Raw genomic sequence first — 24,191 nt, forward strand, 5'->3', positions numbered from 1 at the left:
AACTCATTTCAGCATTAACTCAAAAGTCCACAGTCCAAAGTCTCATCTGAGACAAGGCAAATCCCTTCCACCTAGAAGCCTGTAAAATCAAAAGCAAGTTAGTTACTTCCTAGATACAACAGGGGTACAAGCATTTGGTAAATACACCCATTCCAAATGGGAGAAATTGCCCAAAAGGGAGGAGTTACAGGCCTCATGCAAGTCCAAAATCCAGAGGGGCAGCCAAATCTTAAAGCTCTGAAATGATCTCCTTTGACTCCATGTCCCACATGCAGGTCACACTGATGCAAGAGGTGGGATCCCATGGCCTTGGGCAGCTCTGTCCCTATGGCTTTGCAGGGTACAGCCTCTGTCCTGGCTGCTTCATGGGCTAATGTTGAATGTCTGCAGGTTTTCTAGGTCCACAGTGAAAGCCATCAGTAGATCTACCATTCTGGGGTCTGGAGGTCAGGAGCCATCTTCTCACAGCTCCACTAGGCAGTGCACCAGTGGGGGCTCTGTGGAGGTGCTCCAATTCCACATTTCCCTTCTGCACTGCCTTCGCAGAGGTTCTCCACGAGGGCCCCACCCCTGCAGCAAAATACTACCTGAACATCCAGGTGTTTCCATACATTCTCTGAAATCTAGGTGGAGGTTCCCAAACCTGAATTATTGACTTCTGTGCACCCACAGGCTCAATACCACGTGGAAGCTGCCAAGACTTGAGGCTTGCATCCTCTGAAGCCACAGCCTGAGCTGTACCTTGGCCCCTTTTACCCACAGTTGGAGCTGCTGGAAAGCAGGGAACCAAGTCCCTAGGCTGCACAGAGAAGGGGGGCCTAGATCTGGCCCAGGAAACTATTTTTTCCCTCCTAGGCCTGTGATACCAGGGGCTGCCTTGAAGGTCTCTGACATGCCCTGGAGACATTTTCCCCATTGTCTTGGAGATTAACATTAGGCTCCTTGCACAGGTAACAAGGAGCCTAGTTAATCTCCAAGACAATGGGGAAAATGTCTCCAGGGCATTTTTCTTTTCTGTTGCATCACCAGGCTGCAAATTTCCCAAACTTTTATGTTCTGCTTCCTCTTCAATGCTTTGCCACTTAGAAATATTTTCCGCTAGATATCCTAAATTATCTCTCTCAAGTTCAAAGTCCCACAGATCTCTCAGTTCCACAGACTGGAGCAAAATGCTGCCAGTCTCTTTGCATAGCAAGAGTGACCTTTACTCCAGTTCCCAACAAGTTCTTTATCTGCATCTGAGACCACCTCAGCCTGGACTTCATCATTCATATCACAATCAGCATTTTGGTCAAAGTCATTCAACAAGTCTCTAGGAAGTTCCAAACTTTCCCACATCTTCCTGTCTTCAGAGTCCTCCAAGTCTCTAGGAAGTCCCAAACTTTCCCACATTCTCTGTCTTCTGAGCCCTCCAAACTCTTCCAACCTCTGCCTGCTACCCAGTTCCAAAGTCACTTCCACATTTTCAGGTATCTTTAGAGTATTGTCCCACTCTACTGGTACCAATTTACTGTATTAGTCTGTTCTCATGCTGCTAATAAAGACATACCTGAGACTGGGTAATTTATAAAGGAAAGAGGTTTAATTGACTCACAGTTCCATATGGCTGGAGAGGCCTCACAATCATGTCAGAAGGAGAATAAGAAGGAAAGTCACATCTTACATGGTGGCAGGCAAGAGAGCTTGTGCAGGGGAACTCCCATTTATATAACCATCAGATTGGGGGTGGGGCCAAGATGGCTGACTACAAGCCTCAGTGATGGCAGGCTCCCATTGAAGAAAACCGTAATAAGCATGTGAATCCTTCACCAGCAACCAAGGTATCCAGGTTCTCTCATTGAAATTGACTAGAAGGCTGGCATGATCCATGGAGAGAAGGAAGAGCAGTGTGGTGTAGCGGCCCACCTGAGAGCCACACGGGGAAGGGGAACCCCCTACGCCAGCCAAGGGAGGTGGTGAGTGAGCACACTACCCAACCAGGGAAACTGTGCTTTTTCCACAGAACTGTGCAACCCACAGATCAGAAGATCCCACTCGCAAACCTACACCACTGGGGCCTAGTGTCCCAACCTCAGAATGCACAGATTCTTACAGCCTCTCAGAAGGAATCTCCTTAAGCCTACTGAACACTCTGGGAATGCGCCACCAGCACAGGCTGTGGCTGGCTGCTGTCTAAGCCCTTTGAGCTCCTTGTGGGAGGGGCACCAGCCAGCACTGGGACTCACAGCTACCTAACATGCTAAGCTCCCTGGGCAGGGGGAAGGGTGGCACCCATTTCTATAGCTCCAGGCTGTGCTTTTCCCCTGCTGGAGCCATAGAGACTGAATGGCTTGGTCCTAAGTCTTGTCCCCACAGCCCAATACACCAGCTGTGGCAGTCTGCGGCCAGAGTGCCTCTTCAGGCCCAACACCGGCCCATCCTTCCTCAGTGGATGGGGCTTCCCTGCAGGATCTCCAATAACTCTAGCCAGAGGCTCAGGGACAGAATTCGGATCTCCCTGGGCCTGAGCCCCCAGGGGGAGGGGTGGCCGCAGTCTCTGCAGACCAGCAGACTTAGCCTCTCTTCATAGTTCTGAGGAATCTGGGAAGCCCAGATGAGTGGGTTTCCCCCAGCGAAACACACCTTCTCCACCAAGGGACAAAGTGCTTTGTTAAATGGGTCCTGCTCCCTGTGCCACCCAACTGGGTGAGACCCTCCAACTGGGGTTGTCAGACACCTTATACAGAAGCAATCCTACTGGCATCACGTTGGTGCCCCTCGATGTCAGAGGTCCCGTAAGAAGGAGCAAACACCCATCTTTGCTGCTCTCCAGCCTCCCTGAGTAACATATCCAGGCACAGAGCGAGGTCAGTCAGAATGGCAATTATTAAAAAGTCAGGAAACAATAGATGCTAGCAAGGCTGTGGAGAAATAAGAACACTTTTACATTGTTGGTGGGAGTGTAAATTAGTTCAACCATTGTGGAAGACAGTGTGGCAATTCCTCAAGGATCTAGAACCAGAAATACCATTTGACCCAGCAATCCCATTACTAGGTATATACCCAAAGGAATATAAATCATTCTACTATAAAGACACATGCACAAGTATATTTATTGCAGCACTATTTACATATTTATTGCAGCAAAGACATGGAACCAACCCAAATGCCAATCAATGATAGACTGGATGAAGAAAATGTGGTACATATACACCATGGAATACTATGCAGCCATAAAAAGGAATGAGATTATGTCCTTTGCAGAGTCATGGATGAAGCTGGAAGCCATCATCCTCAGCAAACTAACACATGAACAGAAAACCAAACACCACATATTCTCACTCATAAGTGGGAGCTGAACATGAAGAACACATGGACACAGAGAGGGGAACAACATACACCAGGGCCTGTTGCGGGTAGGTGGTGAGGGGAGGGAACTTAGAGGACAGGTCAGTGGGGGCAGCAGACCACCATGGCACACGTATACCTGTGTAGCAAACCTGCACGTTCTGCACATGTATCCAGTTTTTATTTTTAGAAGAAATAAAGAAAAAAATAAAAAATAAAACCATCAGCTCTCATGAGACTTATTCACTACCACAAGAACAGCTATTTATCAAAATACTAAAGCATTTACTTAGATCATTTTAACTTTTTTTAACATTTTTATTTATTCATTTATTTATTTTTGAGACAGAGTCTCACTCTGTCACCAGGCTGGAGTGCAGTGGCATTCTCAGCTCACTGCAACCTCCGCCTCCTAGGTTCAAGCGATTCTGCTGCCTTAGCCCCCCAAGTAGCTGGGATTACAGGCACCTGCCACCACACCCAGCTAATTTTTGTATTTTATTGGAGATGAGGTTTCACCATGTTAGCTAGGCAGATCTCCAACTTCTGACCTCAAGTGATTTGCCCACCTTGGGCTCCCAAATTGCTGGGATTATGGGTGTGAGCCACTGGGTCTGGCAACTTATTTTTAATTCTAAAAAAATTATCCTTCTTTTTATTTGTTGGGAAAGAGATGAAGGGAGATAAGGATAGCTTAGAGTAGAGGACATCATAGGGAAAAACTTCATAGAGATCACAGATTCTAAAGTTACCAACAATTGTTTTCCTGAATGAGCTGAGAGACAGTCACTCCAACTTTGCATCATTTCAGTAGTTTTCATGTACCCAAATTACTTGCTTTAAACTTATAAGAGATTCAGCAGGTACTTATACCAGCAAGCATTCTCTAGCTGACATTTAGGTCAGTACTAGGGAAGAATTACTGTGTATTCAGCCATGAGGGTAGCAGTAATTAGGCACGAATGGAGAAATACTTCCTCTTCTTTTCTTCTGTTGCTCTTAGAGTCTTCCTTCCAGCTTAGACTTTCATGCCTTAATTTAGCTATATGTTGGAACAGCTAGATTGTGCCAAAAAAAAAAGAAAGAAAGAAAGAAAAAAGAAAAACACACAGATTTCTAATTTACAGTATAAGCAATTGGCTGGACAAGTCTGTGAAACGAAGTGTTCAAGATAAATGTGTGTAAGGCTATTTCTACATCCACTATTGAAAGGCTCCTTCCAAAGTCCTTTTACTTTGTCAGTACTTAAAATAAACCAAAAGTGAGCTTTCTGGTGACCTCAATGCAAGAAAGACATATGTATATAGAGATGTAGATATGTACCTTAGCTACTCTTTTAAAACAAACTACCTAGCCCCTGCTTAGGTCTTGGATATAAAGAGACAATTGTGTATTTATGGAGATATTCAGAAAAATTAGATATTAACTATAAAGTTTAGCATAGACTTATATGTGAAATGTCAAAACCTTTTAGATATTTATTCCAAACCACTTAATTCAAAGTTTACTAAGAGGTATGTTCTTTTAAGTATTTATGTTAATATTTTCTTCTAGTAGAACTGTTTATAAACTTGGAACTTTACTAATGTCTCCCTTTCAAAATTCTTCGTCACAGACTTCTGATACATATATTTCTGTCTTTCTCTCTGCCTTTCTAACAACTCTGGACTATTTTCTATTACTTCCAAATAATCAAAGCCCTATCCTTCAGGCTTTCTGAGCAGTCTTGCCCTATGCCAACCTTGATGCATTAGCTAATTCACCCATTTTACCCTAAGAAGATCTATATATAAATCACTCCAGCCCAATTAGACTTGACAAATTTTTCTCTGAAGGTTATAAGAAAAAAGAGCAAAAAGAAAATGCAATGAGGACTAAATTTACTGATAGTTAGAACTAGTTTAAATTTAGAAGAACTTTATAAATATAATTGAAAAAAGTCAATATTCAAGTGGCTGATATTGTAATCCTAAGACAATAACCCAATTTTGTTGCTAACCTCAACCTAGCTTTTTAAAAGAATAAACATTTTAGCTTTGTTGATTAACATTTATACAATCATATTTATCAGCCGAGCATGGAAGAAAAATATGTATTATATTTCTTTTAATTCTATGTGATCAATAACAATGATAAAATTATTAATCAACTTTTGATGATTTATTATTTATGCCTTTGGCTGTTAGATGCAAAACACTCTGAACTAGTTCGTTCAATAACTAGCTTTCTTCATTTATTTTTCTTTTCTCTCCTGAATATAAAGAATCTCACTGTCGTCTTCAAAGATAGGAATAAACATTTTTTGAACAGCTTTTAACCACAAGGCTGTGTGCTACAAACTGCTGATGTAAAGATATAATATCTGCCCTCAGAGAGTTTATGGTGCACCCGATAAAATAACTGAATACATGAGAATACAAATAAAAATACAAGGCAGTATAAAAGTAGCAAATTGTGTTCTAGATAGTAACATGAAATTGTGAGGGAGAAAGAAGTTTCTTTCTTTTTTTTTTTTTTGAGGCGGAGTCTCACACTGTTGCCTGGGCTGGAGTGCAGAGGCACGATCTTGGCTCACTGCAACCTCCACCTCTCAGGTTCAAGCGATTCTCCTGCCTCAGCTTCCCAAGTAGCTGGGATTACAGGCACCTGCCACCACACCCAGCTAATTTATTTTTATTTTTATTTCTAGTAGAGACAGGGTTTCACTATGTTGGCCAGGCTGTTCTCGAACGCCTGACCTCATGATCCACCCGCCTTGGCCTCCCAAAGTGATGGGATTACAGGCTTGAACCACTATGCCCAGCCAAGAAGTTTCTTAATATTAGGACAATCAAAGACAGCATGACATAAGCAAGTGGATTTTAAGTGTTCTCACCACAGAAAAAGGATGCTTCTGTGAGATAACCTGTGTATTCATTGGCTCAATTTAGCCCTTCTACATTGTAGATGTATGTGAAGACATCATATTGTACGTTATAAATAAGTACAATTTTTATCCACTAAAAAATAGATGTTTAGAATAAAAAACCTTTAGAAAGCAATGCACAATTAATATAGATTCAAATATTTAATACTCTATCTTATTCAAAGGTTGAATCTCCTGCAACGTGAAGTAGGTTTCATGTCAATCTTATAGGTGCTTAATCCTTATAAAGACAATAGTTCTTTCCTATCCAAAGCTCTCATTGGTGAAAGTAATCAGGAAGAGCAATAAGCTAGCAATGGCTGAATGGAAAATAACTTATGAAACACTAGTTCAAAAATCACAGAAAGACATTTCACAAAACACAAAAATGCATAGACCAAAGCCACCATTAGCTTCTAAATCAGCCAGTAACTGACTCTATGACACAATCCAACCAAGGGAGGAGTCAAGATTAAGACTCAGGCTGGGCACGGTGGCTCACGCCTATAATCCCAGCACTTTGGGAGGTCGAGGCAGGAGGGTCACGAGGTCAGGAGTTCAAGACCAGCCTGACTAACATGGTGAAACCCTGTCTCTACTGAAAATACAAAAATTAGCTGGGCATGGTGGTGCACGACTGTAATCCCAGCTACTCAGGAGGGTGAGGCAGGAGAATTGTTTGAACCCGGGAGGCAGAGGTTGCAGTGAGCTGAGATTGCACCACTGCATTCCAGCCTGGGCAACAGAGGGAGACTCCTCAAAAAAAAAAAAAAAAAAAAAAAAAAGATAAGATAAGATAAAGACTTGGGCAGGAATGGGGAAAGATAGGTAAACACGTTTTTTAAAAAACTACATGAGTTTTTAGGAGTGAATACATATGGTGATGAGGGAAAAACGTTTATGTAAATTTTAGAAATTCCTTCAGTTAAATTGTATATTTCTTAAAATAGAAATAGTACTAAGCAAGACCAAGAGGTTGAAGATTACTGTGGCATCACTAAGAACAAGGAGACTGTCCAAAGAAAGACAGTTATGCCCAACATTTACTAAAAGTGGGCCATTTCTAATTCTGAATCCTCAAAATGCAAGAGCCAAAGAGGTTGCCAAATTCTCAAGATTCTTCCTAGCACAAATATAATTTGCCCCATTGACAGCATGAATTTTAAAATTTAGATCCTAAGACATTTCAAATTTCATCGAAATTTAAAATGTGCCAGTCTGAACAGTCACCACTGAGAAAGCTCTTCAGATTCAGTGACTACAGTTTATCCTAAGCACTTTTTTGGCATATCTCATTTTTTGTTCTGGCTGCTCCTATGCATTAATCTGTACGGGTGTGTCAATCAGAAACACTGGATTTTACTGAATGAAACACCAAAAGTAACAGGAATAAGTCTTCAAAAATAATTTGGAGTCCCTCCCTAATGAGTAGACGTTTGCCCCAAATCTTCCCATAATAGTCCCAATTTTGTTAAGGGTTTCTTTTTTTCTTTTTTTTTTTTTATTATTTTACTTTAAGTTCCGGGATACATGTGCAGAATGTGCAGGTTTGTTACATAGGTATACACGTACCATGGTGGTTTGCTGCACCCATCAACCCGTCATCTACATTAGGCATTTCTCCTCATGTTATCCTTCCCCTAGACCCCCACCCCCTGACAGGCCCCGGTGTGTGATGCTTCCCTCCCTGTGTCCATGTGTTCTCACTGTTCAACTGCCACTTATGAGTGAGAACATGCGGTGTTCGACTTTCTGTTCCTGTGTTACTTTGCTGAGAATGATGTTTTCCAGCTTCATCCATGTCCCTTGCAAAGGACTTTAACTCATCCTTTTTTATGGCTGCATGGTATTCCATGGTGTATATGTGCCACATTTTCTTTATCCAGTCTATCATTTATAGGCATTTGGGTTGGTTTCAAGTCTTTGCTATTGTGAAAAGTGCTGCAATAAACATATGTGTGCATGTGTCTTTAAAGTAGAATGATTTATAATCCTTTGGGTATATACCCAAAAATGGGATTGTTGGGTCAAATGATATTTCTGGTTCTAGATCCTTGAGGAATCGCCATACTGTCTTCTACAACGGTTGAACTAATTTACACTCCCGCCAACAGTGTAAAAGCGTTCTTATTTCTCCACAGCATTGCCAGCATCTGTTGTTTCCTGACTTTTTAATGATTGCCATTCTAACTGGCCTGAGATGGTGTCTCATTGCAGTTTTGATTTGAATTGCTCTAATGACGAGTGATGATGAGCTTTTTTTCATATGTTTGTTGACCCCATTAATGTCTTCTTTAGAGAAGTGTCTGTTCATATCCTTTGCCCACATTTTCATGGGGTTTTTTCTTGTAAATTTGTTTAAGTTCTTTGTAGATTCTGGATATTAGCCCTTTGTCAGATAGATAGATTACAAAAATTTTCTTCCATCCTGTAGGTTGCCTGCTTACTCTGATGTTAGTTTCTTTTGCTGTGCAGAAACTCTTTAGTTTAATTAGATCCCATTTGTCAGTTTTGGCTTTTGTTGCCATTGCTTTTGGTTTCTTATCAATCTGCTCCCAAACAGACAGAAATGCATATAAGGATCACTTACTTGGATTGATTGTCATCAATAAGGGAACCAATATTTGATGCTGTGAAAGAAAGATATTCATCTCCAGTGATGATTCACGTTCCTAGAACCACTTTAAAAACTCTAAGTTAAGTAGAATTGGATTATTCTACAAGCACACAGGAGAAGGATTAATCATTTGCCAAATCACCCAAACTCTGCTACAGATGGCCACAAAAATGAGGACAATTCACTTTGCACACTAAACTGTGCTGGGCACTAGAAACGAGATAAGTAGGGAATTGAACATTGAGAACACGTGGACACAGAAAGGGGACCAACACACAACAGGGCCTGTTGTGGGGTGGAGGATGAGGGTGAGGGGAGGGAACTTAGAGGATGTATCAATAGGTGCAGCAAACCACCTTGGCACATGCATACCTATGTAACAAACCTGCACATCCTGCACATGTGTCTTGTTTTTATTTTTAGAAGAAAGAACTAAAAAAAAGTAAGAAATGGAGTAAGTATTAAAAGTTTGGCCCTTGAGAAGTTCATACACACAGAGGAAGTTTTACCTTCAAATCTCTACCATTTCTGAGATTTGGAAGAATTTAAGTAGTATTTGGTATATATAAGTTTTCATTGTCAACAATGCAGAGAAGCATGGATAGATCTGTGTTTTTTTTTTTTTTTTTTTTTTTTTTTTTTTTTTTTTTTTTTTTTGAGACGGAGTCTCACTCTGTCGCCCAGGCTGGAGTGCGGTGGCGCAATCTCGGCTCACTGCAAGCTCCGCCTCCCGGGTTCACGCCATTCTCCTGCCTCAGCCTCTCCGACTAGCTGGGACTACAGGCACTCGCCACCACGCCCGGCTAATTTTTTTGTATTTTTAGTAGGGACGGGGTTTCACCGTGGTCTCGATCTCCTGACCTCGTGATCCGCCCGCCTGATCTGTGTTTTAAAAATACCAAAGGAAGCGCCGGTCGCGGTGGCTCATGCCTGTAATCCCAGCACTTTGGAAGGCCGAGGCGGGCAGATCACGAGGTCAAGAGACCAAGACCATCTGGCAAATATGGTGAAACCCCGTCTCTACTAAAAATACAAACATTAGCTGGGCGTGGTGGCATGCTCCTGTAGTTTCAGCTACTGGGGAGGCTGAGGCAGGAGAATCGCTTGAACCTGACAGGTGGAGGTTGTGGTGAGCCGAGATTGCACCACTGCACTCCAGCCTGGTGACACAGCAAGACTCAGTCTCAAAAAAAAAAGAAAAAAAACACTGAAGGATCTAGACTTTCTAGGCAACATAAGACAAGGAAAGTATTCCAGACTTTAGGTTTGATCCCAGCTTTTTCACTCCCTACTTGTAGGACCTTGCATCTCAACTTCTAAATAGTGACATGAATGCCATAAACCTTCAAATCATATCTATGGGAGTACCTACTGAGTGCCAGGTACTGTTCTCAGTGCTTGTGATAGACCAGTAAAACCAAACCAACCAAAGATGTCTGCCCTATGGAGTTGACATTCTGGTGACCCTTACTTATTTTTTTCTTCTTTTTTCCTGTATCTTTTTTATTTATACATTTTTCAGTTGTAATTCAAACAGAAAATAGAAAAAAAAACTGAGACCATTGTTTTCAATCCTCAGATTTGAAAAATGTTAATATTTTGTCATTGTGTCAGATATTTTAAAAGAAATAAAGTATTACAAAGTTATGTTTTAAAATTCATTGTAGCTACAAACAGAAACAAAAAGCTGACAAAGGAGATGGGACTGAATCTGGGTCCTATTGAAAAATTAGTAAAATCAGGACAATAATGAAATACTCATCAATTTATTGAAGAAATGAAGGAAGAGTTTGGATGTTCTGGACGAAAGAAACACACTGAGAGAACAATAAATTACAAGAAAGATAATGGATGATGTTGTGAACCCAGAACCAATTCAATAGACAAACATAGGGACAAGCAGGCGCTTACTTCTTAGGAGCCAAGGATATTTATCACTTGGTATGATACTCATTTGGCCTCAGTAGCTTCTGGAACAGCTCTGCTCTTAACATTGGAACAATTTATTGCCTAATTATTTAGTGTGCGCTTTTGAAGAGTCTGTCTGCTGGACACTTTCTGAGAATGAGCACAAAAAGTGGGCTCTTGGAAAGTCATCCCTCCCCCTCACTGCATCAAAAGCAAAATAACCCTTTATCAATTGCTTTGTGACCATTTAGAATATTGAATCTGTATTTTAATCATTGAGTTCAACAGGAATATAGCCAGTGGGAAGGACTTAATTACAAATGATGTCTTTCTCATGGCTATGCCCACAATCCCAGGAGGTGCTTTAATGAAGTTCGGAGCCCTCAGACAGGAAAGGTCAAATGAGTACCTCCAAAGTGCACAAAGCTGAACCTTTATCCTAGCAGATGTTCAACCAGGTATAATATTAGCCTGAGGCAAAAATTCCAGGAAACAAGTGCTCAGAGGGAAGCAATTCTCTGGAATTTAGTGGATAACAGCAGCCTCTTTTGGAGTTTGAAGAGGAGATGAATTTAGATAATCTCCTTTTGAATATAAATGTATATTTTGTTCCAAGTGTAATATGCCAGCAGGGATACTACTCTGCTTGGGAATTTATTACATATTAAATATTCATGATATTGCAGGTCAATATTTTTTTAAATGTTGAAAATGTTCCTGCTACACTTATGCACATATTCAAATTTGTATAAGGTGAAACCAGCTGAAATTGTTTTTTGGTAGGTCAAAAAAGGTTGAATATTCCATTTTATCTGGTTCAACCTAATTACTCAAATTGTCTTACAATTAGCAAAAGAATGCAAAGTTACATTTTATAACACCATTTTTTAACCTGTTTTTCATTCTAATAAAATACTCTTGTATTATGTTAAACAACACCATTTCAAAATATGCTGTATATATTATATATAGAATATTTTGAAATATAATTATATATAATATACATATATCAGGATATTTTGAAATAATATTGTTTAACATAAGAGTATTTTATAAGAATGAGAAATAGTTCAAAATATATTACTGAAAAATCAAAAGAACTTTGGTTTTTCTTGAAACTTAAAAAAAACATGGCTTATTGGCCTTCTTCAAATTAAAAAAGCAAACACAACAAAACAAACCTCAATATGCAATGTGTTAGGAAAAAAAAAAAACTTTAGCAAAACTAAATTTAAAAGAATTTGATTAAGCAAAGAACAATTCCAGCAGTCTGCAGAGGCAGAGTAGGCTCAGAGGCTCCAGCACAGCCACGTGGTAGAAGGTTTATGGGCAGAAAACGGAAAGTGAGGTACAGAAACCCCCGGACTGGTTATAGCTCCACCTTTGCCTTATTTGAACAGAGTTTGAACAGTTGGCCACATGTGATTGGCCAAAACTCAGTGTTGGCACAAGAGCAGGCTACAGTCTGTTTACAACTCCATTTAGGTTATAGTTCACAATGTACAGAGAAACCTTTAGGCCAAACTTAAAATATGTAAGAAGACAGCTTTAGGCTAAACTTGATTTAACAAAGGAAAGATTTGAATTTCTACATGATTTACTAATGTTAACAAATACAGGAAATCTTCAAATACAGAATACTTTTTTGATATGGTTTTCTTCGAGAAGATATTTTGTTCTTCAAAAATTATTTTTACAATTTGTGTCTTTGTAAAATATTTAGTCATGAAAATAGAGTTGTATTTATTCCTGTATTTACTTGATTTGATTTTTTACCATTGCTTGTTATAATGCCTGTGCTCTGATGAAAAATTATAAGGGCTAATCAAAGTAATGTATGCCTCCATAAAGCACAATTTGGCTGAACATTAATAACTGAACATAAAAATCTTTTCTAAAGACTCTTAAAGCTAATTCCAATGTAAATTTTAAATAACTAGAAAACCATGTGAACCCCAAAATGAATGGAAAAATGTATATAACGTCAATTAAATTAAGCCTGAATAACACTTCAAACACACATTATTGATAGGTTAAATACTTGTGATTAAAAAGACTGGGGATCTTTAACAAAGACTAGTAAGGAGGCAATGGGGAAGGGAAGGTTGGAAATAGGGGAGGACCAGGAGGGACAGGATGACTCAGAGGTAAGTAGCTGTCATTATTTCTGGAAGTCTATCTCAATGGTTGGGGCTATACCTGAAATTGAAAACAAATCTAGTGTAGCTCACCATGGTGTGACTAAGTTGCAAAATAGATTGTCTTGCGTGGTTAATAAACAATTTCAGAAGAGAATACATTAAATTCTCTTAATGCTGTGCCAGAATAAGTGTATAGAGCAGACAACAAAATAGGGGAACAAGTGCCAGCCATGAGCCAGCTGATTTGATTTACGCTCCAGACAATCGCCAGAAATTAGGTTGTTAAGCTGAGGGAACAAGATCGGTATTTAAATTGTCTTTATATGATATCATAGCCACACACCACCAGCCTCACCACCTTTATGGTGCTTTAATATAAAAATTGGATATTTGTTTATAAGTCTAATTCGTTTATGTTCTTTAAAATACACACCACCCTGAACGTTTACAAGAAATACGAATAGCATAAAAACCCTTTTCATATTGAAAAGCCGAGATGTATCTTATTTTTATTGGCAGTTAATGTAGAGGCCTATATAACAGCTGCCTCAATAGCCACTAGATTAGGGACATAAAACTGCAAAACCATTAGCCTGTTCCCTGTGCGGGAGGGAAAGCAGGAAAATAAGAGAAGTGCCCTCACCCAGGTTTTGGAATTCTAAGAAAGGTGTTGAACGCCTGATGAAGAATTTATTTGGAATATAACTATCTTCATTTAGGGAGGGTGTGTGAGTGTTCGGTTTGTCTTTGAAATGAAACCTTTCCAAGAGGCACGTGTTGATTTACCAAAGACAGAATGACAAGGGGGAGCCCAGAGGCAAGAACTGGTGAAATCTCTCAGAAGACGCGGGAAGAAGCCTTTTTCCCCCTGCAATCTCTCCCGCCTCTCTCCAGAGTCCAGGAGGAGGCAGTCCCCGTGGCTTAGGCTTTATCTTTAAGACAATAGCGCCGCTCGCCGCCACCAGCGCGACTCGGATTGGGCATCCCGGCGGCCGCGCCCTGCGCGCCGGCTCATCTGCCCACGGGCCACCTGCACTGCCAGCCAGAGCCCCTGTCCCGGCGGCTTCCCCAGCAGCTTGGCTGCCTCGCGGGTCCTCCGGTCCCACCTGCACCTCCAGGACGCCCTGGACCCGCCCATCCTCCTGCCCCACTAGCTCATCGACTAACGACTCCCGCAGTCCCTACGGCCCACGGAACCCTCTCCCCCACCGGCGCCACAGCCCGAGCGACGGCGGCGGCGGCCCTGAGAAGCCCGCAGTCCCGCCCGCGCCGCGCCGCCCGGGCCGGCGGTTGGAGCCGGGAGCACGGCAGCGAATCCCCGCACGCCCCCAGTGCCCCGCGCCACCGGGCCCGGCTCGCTGCGACTCGGGGACGGCCTGCGTCTCGCCTCCACCCTGGCCGCGGGCCCCTCGGGCTTGTTTGCTTGTCCTCAGTCCCAGGGCCAGCCCCGCTCCCTCCTCCTGGCTGCTCCAACAGCCGTTTGCTTCCTGCGGTGTGTTTCTTTTTTTCCCCCTTCCTAGACTCCATCAAAGGTGGCTCTGTTATTGAAATATGAAGCCATTTCCTCTCCAAAACCCTTGGTCACTCAAGGCGGGAATCAATGGACCTATATACTCTCCCAGGAGTTATAAATAAATGTCTATTTGTTCAGGAGGCGTTTTCCCGCGTGTCCCAGCATCTTCCCCAGTGGTTATTTCAGGGGTGTGTGTGTGTGTGTGTGTGTGTGTGTGCGCGCGCGCGCCCACCCTGTGCCCATCTGGTTCTAATCCTGGGTATGGATCCACAACCCAACCCCACCCATCCCGTTTCCCCCTCGCATTCCTCATTCTATAAATAAATCCAGGTTCTTTGAGCTCTGTCATCCAAGGATACAATAGCAGTTGTTTGTTAAGAGAAATTTAAACTCAACACACCAATACTGAGTCCAGTAAACCAGAAAATACGCTTCTGGTGATTTGGGTGGAAGCCATCTCCAGTTTAGGAAGCTTTATGTGCCGTTATCATTATTGTCTGTTATCCTTGATCTCCTTTGGGGAGGGGAAGGCGGGAAAGAGAGGACCTCTCCGACCCTTGGATTTTTCTTTCAAGCAGAGGCTAATAAAACAAAGCGCAAACTGACTGTCCTGAGGTGTCTGCTCACACCGCTGCCCCTCAGATCATTCCACAGACCCCTTGTCTCATCCCCTCTGGACAGACCCAGGAGTGGTGAGGGTTCGGGTTCGGGAGGTGTGGTGTGGTGGCGGCTTGTGTGGCTGTAGCGGCCGGCTTTCCTGAACCCCAGAGCGGGATACTCGGGATCTGAGCAGAGGGGAAAGTCATCTAAGAGGCTGCTGCTTTACAAGGTCTGGGCACAGAGCTGCCCCTCCCTTCCTCCCTGAAGTTTGCATGAAGTGCACGTTAGACTGTAATTAGGGGATTTGGGAGGAGAACTTTCCTGGTGACGCTTTGCTTTTCTTCTGCTCTTGGTGAGAAAGTGCCTCCTTCTTCCCAGGATCAGGACCTCTGCCATCCAGCGCCACAAAGAGACATTCTGCACACACACTCACACACACACACACACTCTCTCACACTCGCCCAGAGACAAACTTAAGGTGAGGAGAAAGAGCGCTAGCTTCACTTGGTCTCCAGCTTCCAACTTAAGCAGAACTTGAGAGCATCCGAACTCCTGGATTTCAGGACAAGGTAAAACTTGCAAATTGTTTCCCCCTCTTTTGGTTATACCTTTGTGCCTTTAAGATTTCAGAGGGCAGTACACATGTAATGTATATATACATTAAACAAATTTTATTCTTTTCTTTTGAATTTTAGTTTTAGTTTTCATTTGAATTTAATATGACACCTCAACTTTTAAAAAAGTTTCACATTGTCGGATAAAATATTTCACTACAATAAACAGGCTCAGTCTAGAATTGGAGAAAGAACTAACTCTAGTATCCTAGCTTCTGCTAGTGCTACTGCAAATCTGGTAGGGTCATGGTTTCCAAGTGGTGACTTTTCTATCTGTATTTCAACAACCATTTTTATAGCACCTGAGATGAAAAAAGGATAGTATAGGCTGAAGGGAAATGTGAGGAATGGGAATGTCCAGCCAGGCTTATGAATTTTGTTTTAGAGAATATATAGGGTTATGTGAAAAAGAAAGTTACTTTAGGCATAGGTAATACCTGATAGATTAATAATCTTAGAAATGTTGCCATTTTTGGCCCAGGCTTCCTTCTCCAGCTAATTATGAAATTAAGATCATAGAATGATGATGCATTTCATATATACAGTGATGTTGATGGATAATTTGAATGCACTGAAGAGAATTTATAATCATAGTTAAGATTACTTTTAAAAGTTGCTTAAAGAAATTATTTATATGTTGAGACTGTTCACCACCAAAAACAAACCTAAACTTGTTTGGGCTTCGATTAAGTAGTTTTCTTCCATTGAATGTGACTGTTGTGTTCAAAATAAGATGGCTTATTAATTTGAGAATAAGTTGCTATTTTTTCATTTATCACTGGAAAAATACACACAGTGGCCAGTACTTTGGGAATTTTTAGGGTGGAAAGTGTTCCTGTACATGTTCCAGTGTGATGTCATAAAATCAAACATACTGGCTGGCTTCTTGGAAGCTAATAGTTCTTAAGAAATTAAGGCTGTGGATTAATTTCTAAATGAATATAATATTTATTCATTACAATTGTAGTTTCTGGTAACTATTTCTATGTGATTATTTCTGTGTACTAAATTTGCAGAGATTTTATACACATTTCAGTCATTTCAGTATTTTAATGGAATGAGAATATTGTTCTATCAAAAGCATATCATAGTAGTTATCTTTGGAGAATTTTTAATGTGATATGATTCATAATTCTTGTCTCAGTTAACAAATTCCGTTTACTTACAAAAATGAAAGTTTCCCTTCCATTCAGTAAAATATAATGTATACCAAAGGACTCTTCAGATATTAGCTTTAGTCTTTAGTCACTTTTATACCACCCATTTTAAAAAATGTAATTGTTTCAGCTAAGAAATGAATTTATATTTTTTTGATGACCTCTTCCACTAAATTGGAAACAGCTTAAAAACAGAACTAGATAAGAAGTAATTTTGCTTAAGACTAATTAAATGAACAAGAGATAACCAACAGCCTCAACAGACCACTGGTCTACAGGAGGAATGTACCCAGAGGCCAGTATTCTCAACAGGAATGCCTGATGGGCCTGGGCTTTCTATGAGAAACAAGAAGGTGGGGAAACATTATGTTCTTATTTATAAAATGAGCCATTTATTTTCAGCAAGGCCCTGTCTCTCAGAGGAATGACTGACACTGTAATTTAGAAGTACTGAAGAGACTTTCACAGAGAAGAATCAATTCATTATATCCTTAGTGGTTTCACTTCCTTTTCCTTCCTTTGGGAGCAAGTAACACATCCAGGATAAATACATTCAGAGTACGCAGAAAGATACTTTATGAGTAAACGGTCTACTAAACAATCCTGCCTTTTAGCATCTTGGGTGTGGAATATTGGTATTTTCTGAGCAGTTGAAGAAGTCTTTTGAATCTTAAGGTAGCAATGCACTTAATCTTTGTAAAGATGAACAAAAGTTATATTCAGAAAATGACTTCCTTCCTTAGAAAATACTAGTTTTCTTTTTCATTTTTTGCCCCATGCACATTTTATTTTTCAGATTGCATTTTTAAGATAATGATATCTCACCAGTTAAAATTCTGATGAAATACCAGGCAAATTTGAATATAACTTTGATAGTGCTTCAAATTAATTTTCTGACATCCTGCAGCCATGATTAGTAACCATAGTACTTAGTCTATGTCATTTAAGTGTACTTAGCCTGTCATTTAAAGGTAACAAAATGCTGTTGGAAGAAGTAGGAAAGGATGGAAACCTGAATATACTTAGGATTTTAATAAATAGTGTTTAAGGAGGATTAGAGGAAACAGCTGGTTAAACAATTATTAGGAGTAGAGAGGACGAGGTGGTATAAATTAATAATGCATCTCTTTATTTACACTATGAATGGGAGGGTCTGTGGTGGTTAACTGTGTAAAGCATGGTCCCTGTGTGCCACCTAGTGGATAAGTCAAAGAAGGCTTTCTCCTGGCTTAAAATACTCTGACTGCCTTGGTTGACGTTTGTTGAACATTAACTACACGCCAGACATTGGGATAGGTGCTCAGGGTAGAAAATAAAGCAAGTGATGTTTATATAAGTTAAAAATTAAGGTACATCTAAACAGTTTATGAAATCCCTAGTGGTTATATTTAAGATTACTTTACTCTTTATTGGATACTTTACCATTGACTTGCTGCCTCCACAAGGATATAGCTTAATAACTGCAACTCACTTCTAATATAGGATTTGTTTTAGACAGACAGGTCATGGAATTGTTCAAGAAATAGTGGAAAGAGTTTGACCATCTTAAATCACTGTTCCTCAAATGGAAATAAATTTCTGTAAGGTTTAATGTTACTGAATTTAGTTGGGTAAATAACTACTAGCTTAAAAGGCTAGCATACAGCTGCACATTTTGTTTCATATTCTTTGATTTTTTTATTAAATTGGAAAGGATAGTAAGGCCGGGCGCGGTGGCTCACGCTTGTAATCCCAGCACTTTGGGAGGCCGAGGCGGGCGGATCACGAGGTCAGGAGATCGAGACCACGGTGAAACCCCATCTCTACTAAAAATACAAAAAAAGTAGCCGGGCGTGGTGGCGGGCGCCTGTAGTCCCAGCTACTCGGAGAGGCTGAGGCAGGAGAATGGCGTGAACCCGGGAGGCGGAAAAAAAAAAAAAAAAAATTTGGAAAGGATAGTAGTACAAGTTGTTTTTGAGTAATGAGGTCTATTTTATAAAATATTGCTCTCAAACACTATTTCTATACTTGTTGTTCACTTGGAGTTTTGAAGCAGGAACCTGGCTTCCATGAAGTTGATCTAATAGAAAAAAAATTCTAGACAAAAACAATTACATGGAAAACCACCACTTGAAGGAAGCATTAAGATACTATAGAGGATTAGTCCATTTGAATATTGCACTGAGAGCTTTAAAAACCTTTTCTTTAAAAGATATACGAATTATTACTCCAATTGGCTCTTTGCAAGTTATGTGACAATTGCAACAGTGGTCAGGACGGTCAGCATTAATCAATACAAGTTGTGAAACATATATAGGACGGTAAAATGCCTCAGTAGAAAAAAATGATGAATTTGTTACCTGGGGAGCTTTGTAGGTATAATCCAAAAATAGAGTTAGGCCTGCTGTTGTGGAATGGAAGTTTCCTCTTTAGACGAGTTTGGTTTTTGTACGGCAGGGAAACCTACACAGTGAAAGGAGACCCGCTCATTAAGTTGTTTTTCATTAATATCACAAAATTTTAACCTGTGTTGATTGGAGGTACTGTTTGGAATTAGCACCATCAATTATATAAAATAAAGCAGATTATCTTAATCTTTATTTCCAATAGATCATTATCTACCAGGAAAAAACCACATTCTGTTAATAATTTCATTGGATCATCCTTGTGATTTAGAATGAATTGCATACTCATTCTAGTGAGAGAGCTAGTGAGAGACTGCCTAAAAGTCAGAGGTCCTAAAAGTAGCTTAATCATGAACTTTTCTAGTTTTTTGTTTTTGTTTTTGTTTTCCTTGAGATGGAGTCTTGCTCTGTAACCCAGGCTGGAGTACAATGGCATGATCTTGGCTCACTGCAACCACCACTCCCCAGGTTCAAGCAATTCCCCTGCCTCAGCCTCTTGAGTAGCTGGGACTACAAGCATGTGTCACCATGCCCGGATAATTTTTGTATTTTTAGTAGAGACAGGGTTTCGCCATATTGGCCAGGTTGGTCTCGAACTCCTGACCTCAGGTGATCCACCCGCCTCGGCCTCCCAAAGTACTGGGATTACAGGCATGAGCCACCATGCCCAGCCTTCTTTTAAAGTTTTCTGCCATGTTACAAGAAGTTTTAATGATTTCGGTTGACTTAAGGATACTAGACAAGAACAAACTCTACAAGAGAAAACCAGCCAAGCTCTCTGAAGTGGTCTGATGCTTACAGTTATATTGCCTTTGCTCCACATACTAACTTCTCCCACTGATAGAGACATGGAAGGGGATAGCGGGTATTAAGAGTTTTTAGCTATGTGTCTCAGAGATAGCCAGAATTTAAGTATCAAATGTTGCTGACTATTTTGAGGCTCCACTGATTGTTTTACGGCTTAACAGGGGTGACACCTGAGGTCAGGGTATTGCTACAAGACCAGGAGACTATTTACAAAACAAAAAGAAAAATTCAGAGTAAAAATAACTTGGAAAACTTACTAAAGGGCTGGTTCTCAATCTGTTCAAGACAGCAGAAATTTTCCCTTCTGCCCAATCTAACATCCAAAAAGAGCACAATTTACTCTATTGGTTACTAAATTCCAATTACTATAATATCCCATTAAATAATATTCACATTATGTTTATGGTAAGTCTAGATTTCCCTAAGCCTTTCACAAAGTCTTATGGATAATCCTTGGTTTTGTCTTCATTCATACTCTGTGAATTTTTTTTTTTCATTTTTACTCTGTTATTTTGAATTTGGAGGATCACCTCATTTGATCATTCATTTGTTCATTTGTTTATTCAACAAAAATGTATTGAGTGCTGGCTATTTACCAGGCACTGTGCTAGTCCCGTGTGATCCCCCTCACTTTACACTATGAAAGTCCATTCTAAAATAATCAGAAAGTCAAAACTGATGTCATAAACCCGAAATGTTATAAGGTCCTGAAGTGTACTTTGAGTAACAAAAATAACCAAAAAGTTCTGGCCTCATAGTTTTGGTATTAAGAAAATTTTGAGCATGCATTTTTAAAAATTATTTTCCCTTGTGTGCAAACGCTGAGCTGAGTGGATAAGAGCTTTGTTTCTTGGCTGCATGGACACAGATGGGCCTGGAAAGGCAGCTCTGACACTCCAAAACCCCAGGAGGCCTAGGGTTCCAATAATATGTCTGCTTGGATGGACAGGGAACACAAAAATGCATTTGCACAGAATTGTCCACCAGTTTGAAACTAAAATTTAGATTAAGCAAGAATGATTTAGTGCTTACCATTTGCACCAGGCAGGCACCACGCTAGGCGTTGCATAGTAATTGGCTCAAGGAGTTCACAAACCAGTGGAGGAGACAGATGGATACACATCATGAATCACTAGTAAAATTTGCCAAGTAGGTGAAATTTGTCTTCCTAATTTCCTGGCTTCCCTTTCTTTGCATTTACCCAAGCCTTCTAATCCCTCTATCTCATAAACCGAGACTCCTGCTCTCTACCCCTGCATCCCAGAGGATCTGATAGTTCTCTGGTTTATTGATTTCTTGACTACACTTAATTGTGAATGAGGTTCACTCATGCATTACACTTAAGTGTGAATGAGTTTCACTCATGCATTTACAATTTAAGTCTTTATTTCTTTAAAGTAAATGTTTTGTCTTCCGTAAAAAGAATTTAAAACATCTGGGAGCCTTCCCATCCTTACACCAAAGGGTGTAATTAAGCCTGATTCAATCCCCCAAGGTCTTCAGTCTCTCAGTTATCCCCACTCCCTGTGTGAGAACAGATGGATTCCCTCAAGGCCTGTTTCCTTCTAGAAATGTGAAGGACCATGTTAACTACTGGCTCCTTTCAGCTGAGCCTGATCAACCTGTTCTTCCACCTCCCCTAGCGCTTTAGCCAGACAGATCTCTCTTCCCTTTGCCCCAAGGGGCATCCAACATCCATCCTGTTTTAACATTCCTGTTCACTTTGCCTTAACCTCTGCTCTAGATCCCCTCAGCCCTTCATGACAGTGCTTCAACTGTGGCCCCTGGACAGGTAGGGCATACATAGCTTCTTAAGTTCTACAGTTTCGAGCCCTTATGCCACCCCAAATATCCAGGTTTAGTGAGAGGGAGCAGTGAGAATCCACATACTTGGTCCAAGAATTCCTCAAAGTCGTGGGGATGAAAAAGGAATATGCATAGGAGAAGCACAGGAATCAGCCATCATGTTGAAAATACTAGTCAAAGCCAATATCTTTTAAAAATATTTGCTCAGGTATCTAAATACAGTAAAATTGGTTTCAGAGACATTTCAGCATTGATGCTGATCATAGCTTCTGGAAAACTATGAAAAAAAGAAAATAGTGAAAATCTGCTTTGGCTTTATGAAAGTGACATGAATCAGAGTCATTTGTTTAAATATCTTCTCAGTTTATGTTTAATTAGCATACAGCATAATCATAGCCATATTTTATTAAGTATTTCATTAATTCATGTAATTTTTTTTATTATAGCCCATTAGATTATGCTACCATCGTTTGGTGCTTTTGTATGCTATTGTTCTGGTCTTACAATATAAAGATGGGCTCACAGCTTATTAAATTTCTAGGACTGATGACTCTGATTTAGAGAGGTGATTTCCTTTCCTGTCTTTCCAGTAGCCTAGAGGAGAGGGGTCATTAGCCTGCATTATTCACCTGGCTTGGAGATACGAATGCCTGACATCCTGTTGCCGCTGTTGGTGTCCAGCACAGTGCTGAACATGGGGCTTCAGGGGTGTCCTGATTTTCTATCCCAAGTGCCTATATTTCAGATGTCTGAATCCTCCAAACCCAAGCCATTCCCCAGCTGTTTTTGTTTCCTTATGTCTCTTCTTACCCATCAATGTTTTTAAATTTATAAACTCTTTTAAGATGTAAATGATAATCACTACAGTATAAAATTAATCATGCAAATAAAATTAATTGTTAATTTCAGTAAATCTCTAAGGAAAGCAAGACTGGAGGTGGAAAACCCATTTAGAGGTCATCGAAACAGTGTAGGCATGACTGAATGGGGTGCATTGACTGGATGTGGACGAGAAATCTGAGATAGTGTGAGGCACAGAAATACCATTTTAGTTTCCTTTAATTCAACAAACATGACTGGCACCTTCTATATGCAGAGGACTGACTAGGACTGTGAGATGTAAGGATTAATAAACATTGCTGTTACCCAACTCAGTGGATATTTACAGTTAATAAAACAAAAAGTTAAATTCATGCATAAATCATGTCAAAACTCATTCTTACTAATTTTTCCCTGGGTTTCAGTTCTTGGTTAACTGCTTCTCCCTTAGTATATCCCTCGGATGATCGATCCCTTCTCTCTTCCAGATGATTTTCAACTACCATTTTAATGCCAGAGTCTTCCAAATCTCCATTTCCAGCCATGACTTCTCCCATGTACTTAAGAAATGGACGGATGATTACATAAGAAGGGATGCAATTGACTAAGATTAGGAATATAGGAAGAATAGAAGTTTCTGGGAGAAAATGATTAGTGTAATTTAGGAAGAAGTGCCAACAGGACAGCCAAAAACTCATAGGAGTTGAATGCACATTTCTTAAGTACATGGGAGAAGTCATGGCTGGAAATGGAGATTTGGAAGACTCTGGCATCAAAATATAGTTGAAAATCATCTGGAAGAGAGAAGGGATCGATCATCCCAGGGATATACTAAGGGAGAAGCAGTTAACCAAGAACTGAAACCCAGGGAAGAATTAGTAAGAATGAGTTTTGACATAATTTATGCATGAATTTAACTTTTTGTTTTATTAACTGTAAATATCCACTGAGTTGGGTAACAGCAATGTTTATTAATCCTTACGTCTGACAGTCCTAGTCAGTCCTCTGCATATAGAAGGTGCCAGACATGTTTGTTGAATTAAAGGAAATTAAAATGGTATTTCCGTGCCTTGATGCTCTAATGACAGATTTTCATAATGATAACCCTGAGTAAGACCCCAAAATGTCCAGATTATAGTTGTTTATTACACTTTGTCCAATACCGAACTAACTTTAAATATATGTTGTTGCATTTTGTTGTTTAAAAATCAGTAATCAATGTGTGGTGTAGATGGTAATTCACCAGAGTACTTGATTAACCATAGCCCATGTTGTTTAGCTTACCATATAAATGAGTTTGCCACAGAATGCAGACTAATTCAAGTCTATTTATAATTCGTTTTCTAGTTCCTTGATTCTGAAGACTTCTAAATCTTAGGTCAGATTTGTAGTCCATAATCCTGGATTTCTCTGGACTTCTCAGAAACTTCCTTTTTTTTTTTGTCCAGGTTCTCCTCCCCCCTTTATAGGATTGCTAGATAAAATACAAAAAAAATTCAATAATTGAATAACTTTAGTTGCCCCCAATATTTCATGGGACATATTTATACCAAAAAAATTCTTGTTTTTCTAAAGTTCAATTTTAACTGGATA

At 40.1% G+C, this 24,191-nt stretch overlaps 1 protein-coding gene and 1 long non-coding RNA gene across 9 annotated transcripts in view; one reads left to right on the forward strand and one right to left on the reverse strand.

The window, feature by feature from the left end:
- LOC131383800 (uncharacterized) overlaps positions 1 to 24,191 on the reverse strand; it is a 205,753-nt gene that overhangs the window by 178,721 nt on the left and 2,841 nt on the right. For 5 of the 8 annotated variants that reach the window (XR_009214106.1, XR_009214111.1, XR_009214112.1 and 2 more), the window contains exons 3-4: positions 23,883 to 24,072; positions 19,122 to 19,224 (exon numbers count right to left, since the gene is read on the reverse strand). This is a non-coding gene — a long non-coding RNA (uncharacterized LOC131383800). Of the gene's footprint in view, positions 1 to 4,258; positions 4,386 to 17,385; positions 17,475 to 17,908; positions 18,082 to 19,121; positions 19,225 to 23,882; positions 24,073 to 24,191 lie in introns of those variants that run through there. The other 3 variants (XR_009214109.1, XR_009214110.1, XR_009214107.1) reach the window with 3 other exon arrangements.
- The window catches only part of HAPLN1 (hyaluronan and proteoglycan link protein 1), an 83,588-nt gene continuing 74,910 nt past the window's right edge, over positions 15,514 to 24,191 (forward strand). Inside the window, exon 1 of the mRNA XM_032156908.2 lies at positions 15,514 to 15,580. The gene's annotated coding sequence lies outside the window, so the exon portion shown is untranslated. The remainder of the gene's footprint in view (positions 15,581 to 24,191) is intronic.

This window comes from Hylobates moloch, unplaced genomic scaffold (genome assembly GCF_009828535.3).
Source record: "Hylobates moloch isolate HMO894 unplaced genomic scaffold, HMol_V3 SCAFFOLD_6, whole genome shotgun sequence".
Lineage (NCBI taxonomy): Eukaryota > Metazoa > Chordata > Mammalia > Primates > Hylobatidae > Hylobates > Hylobates moloch.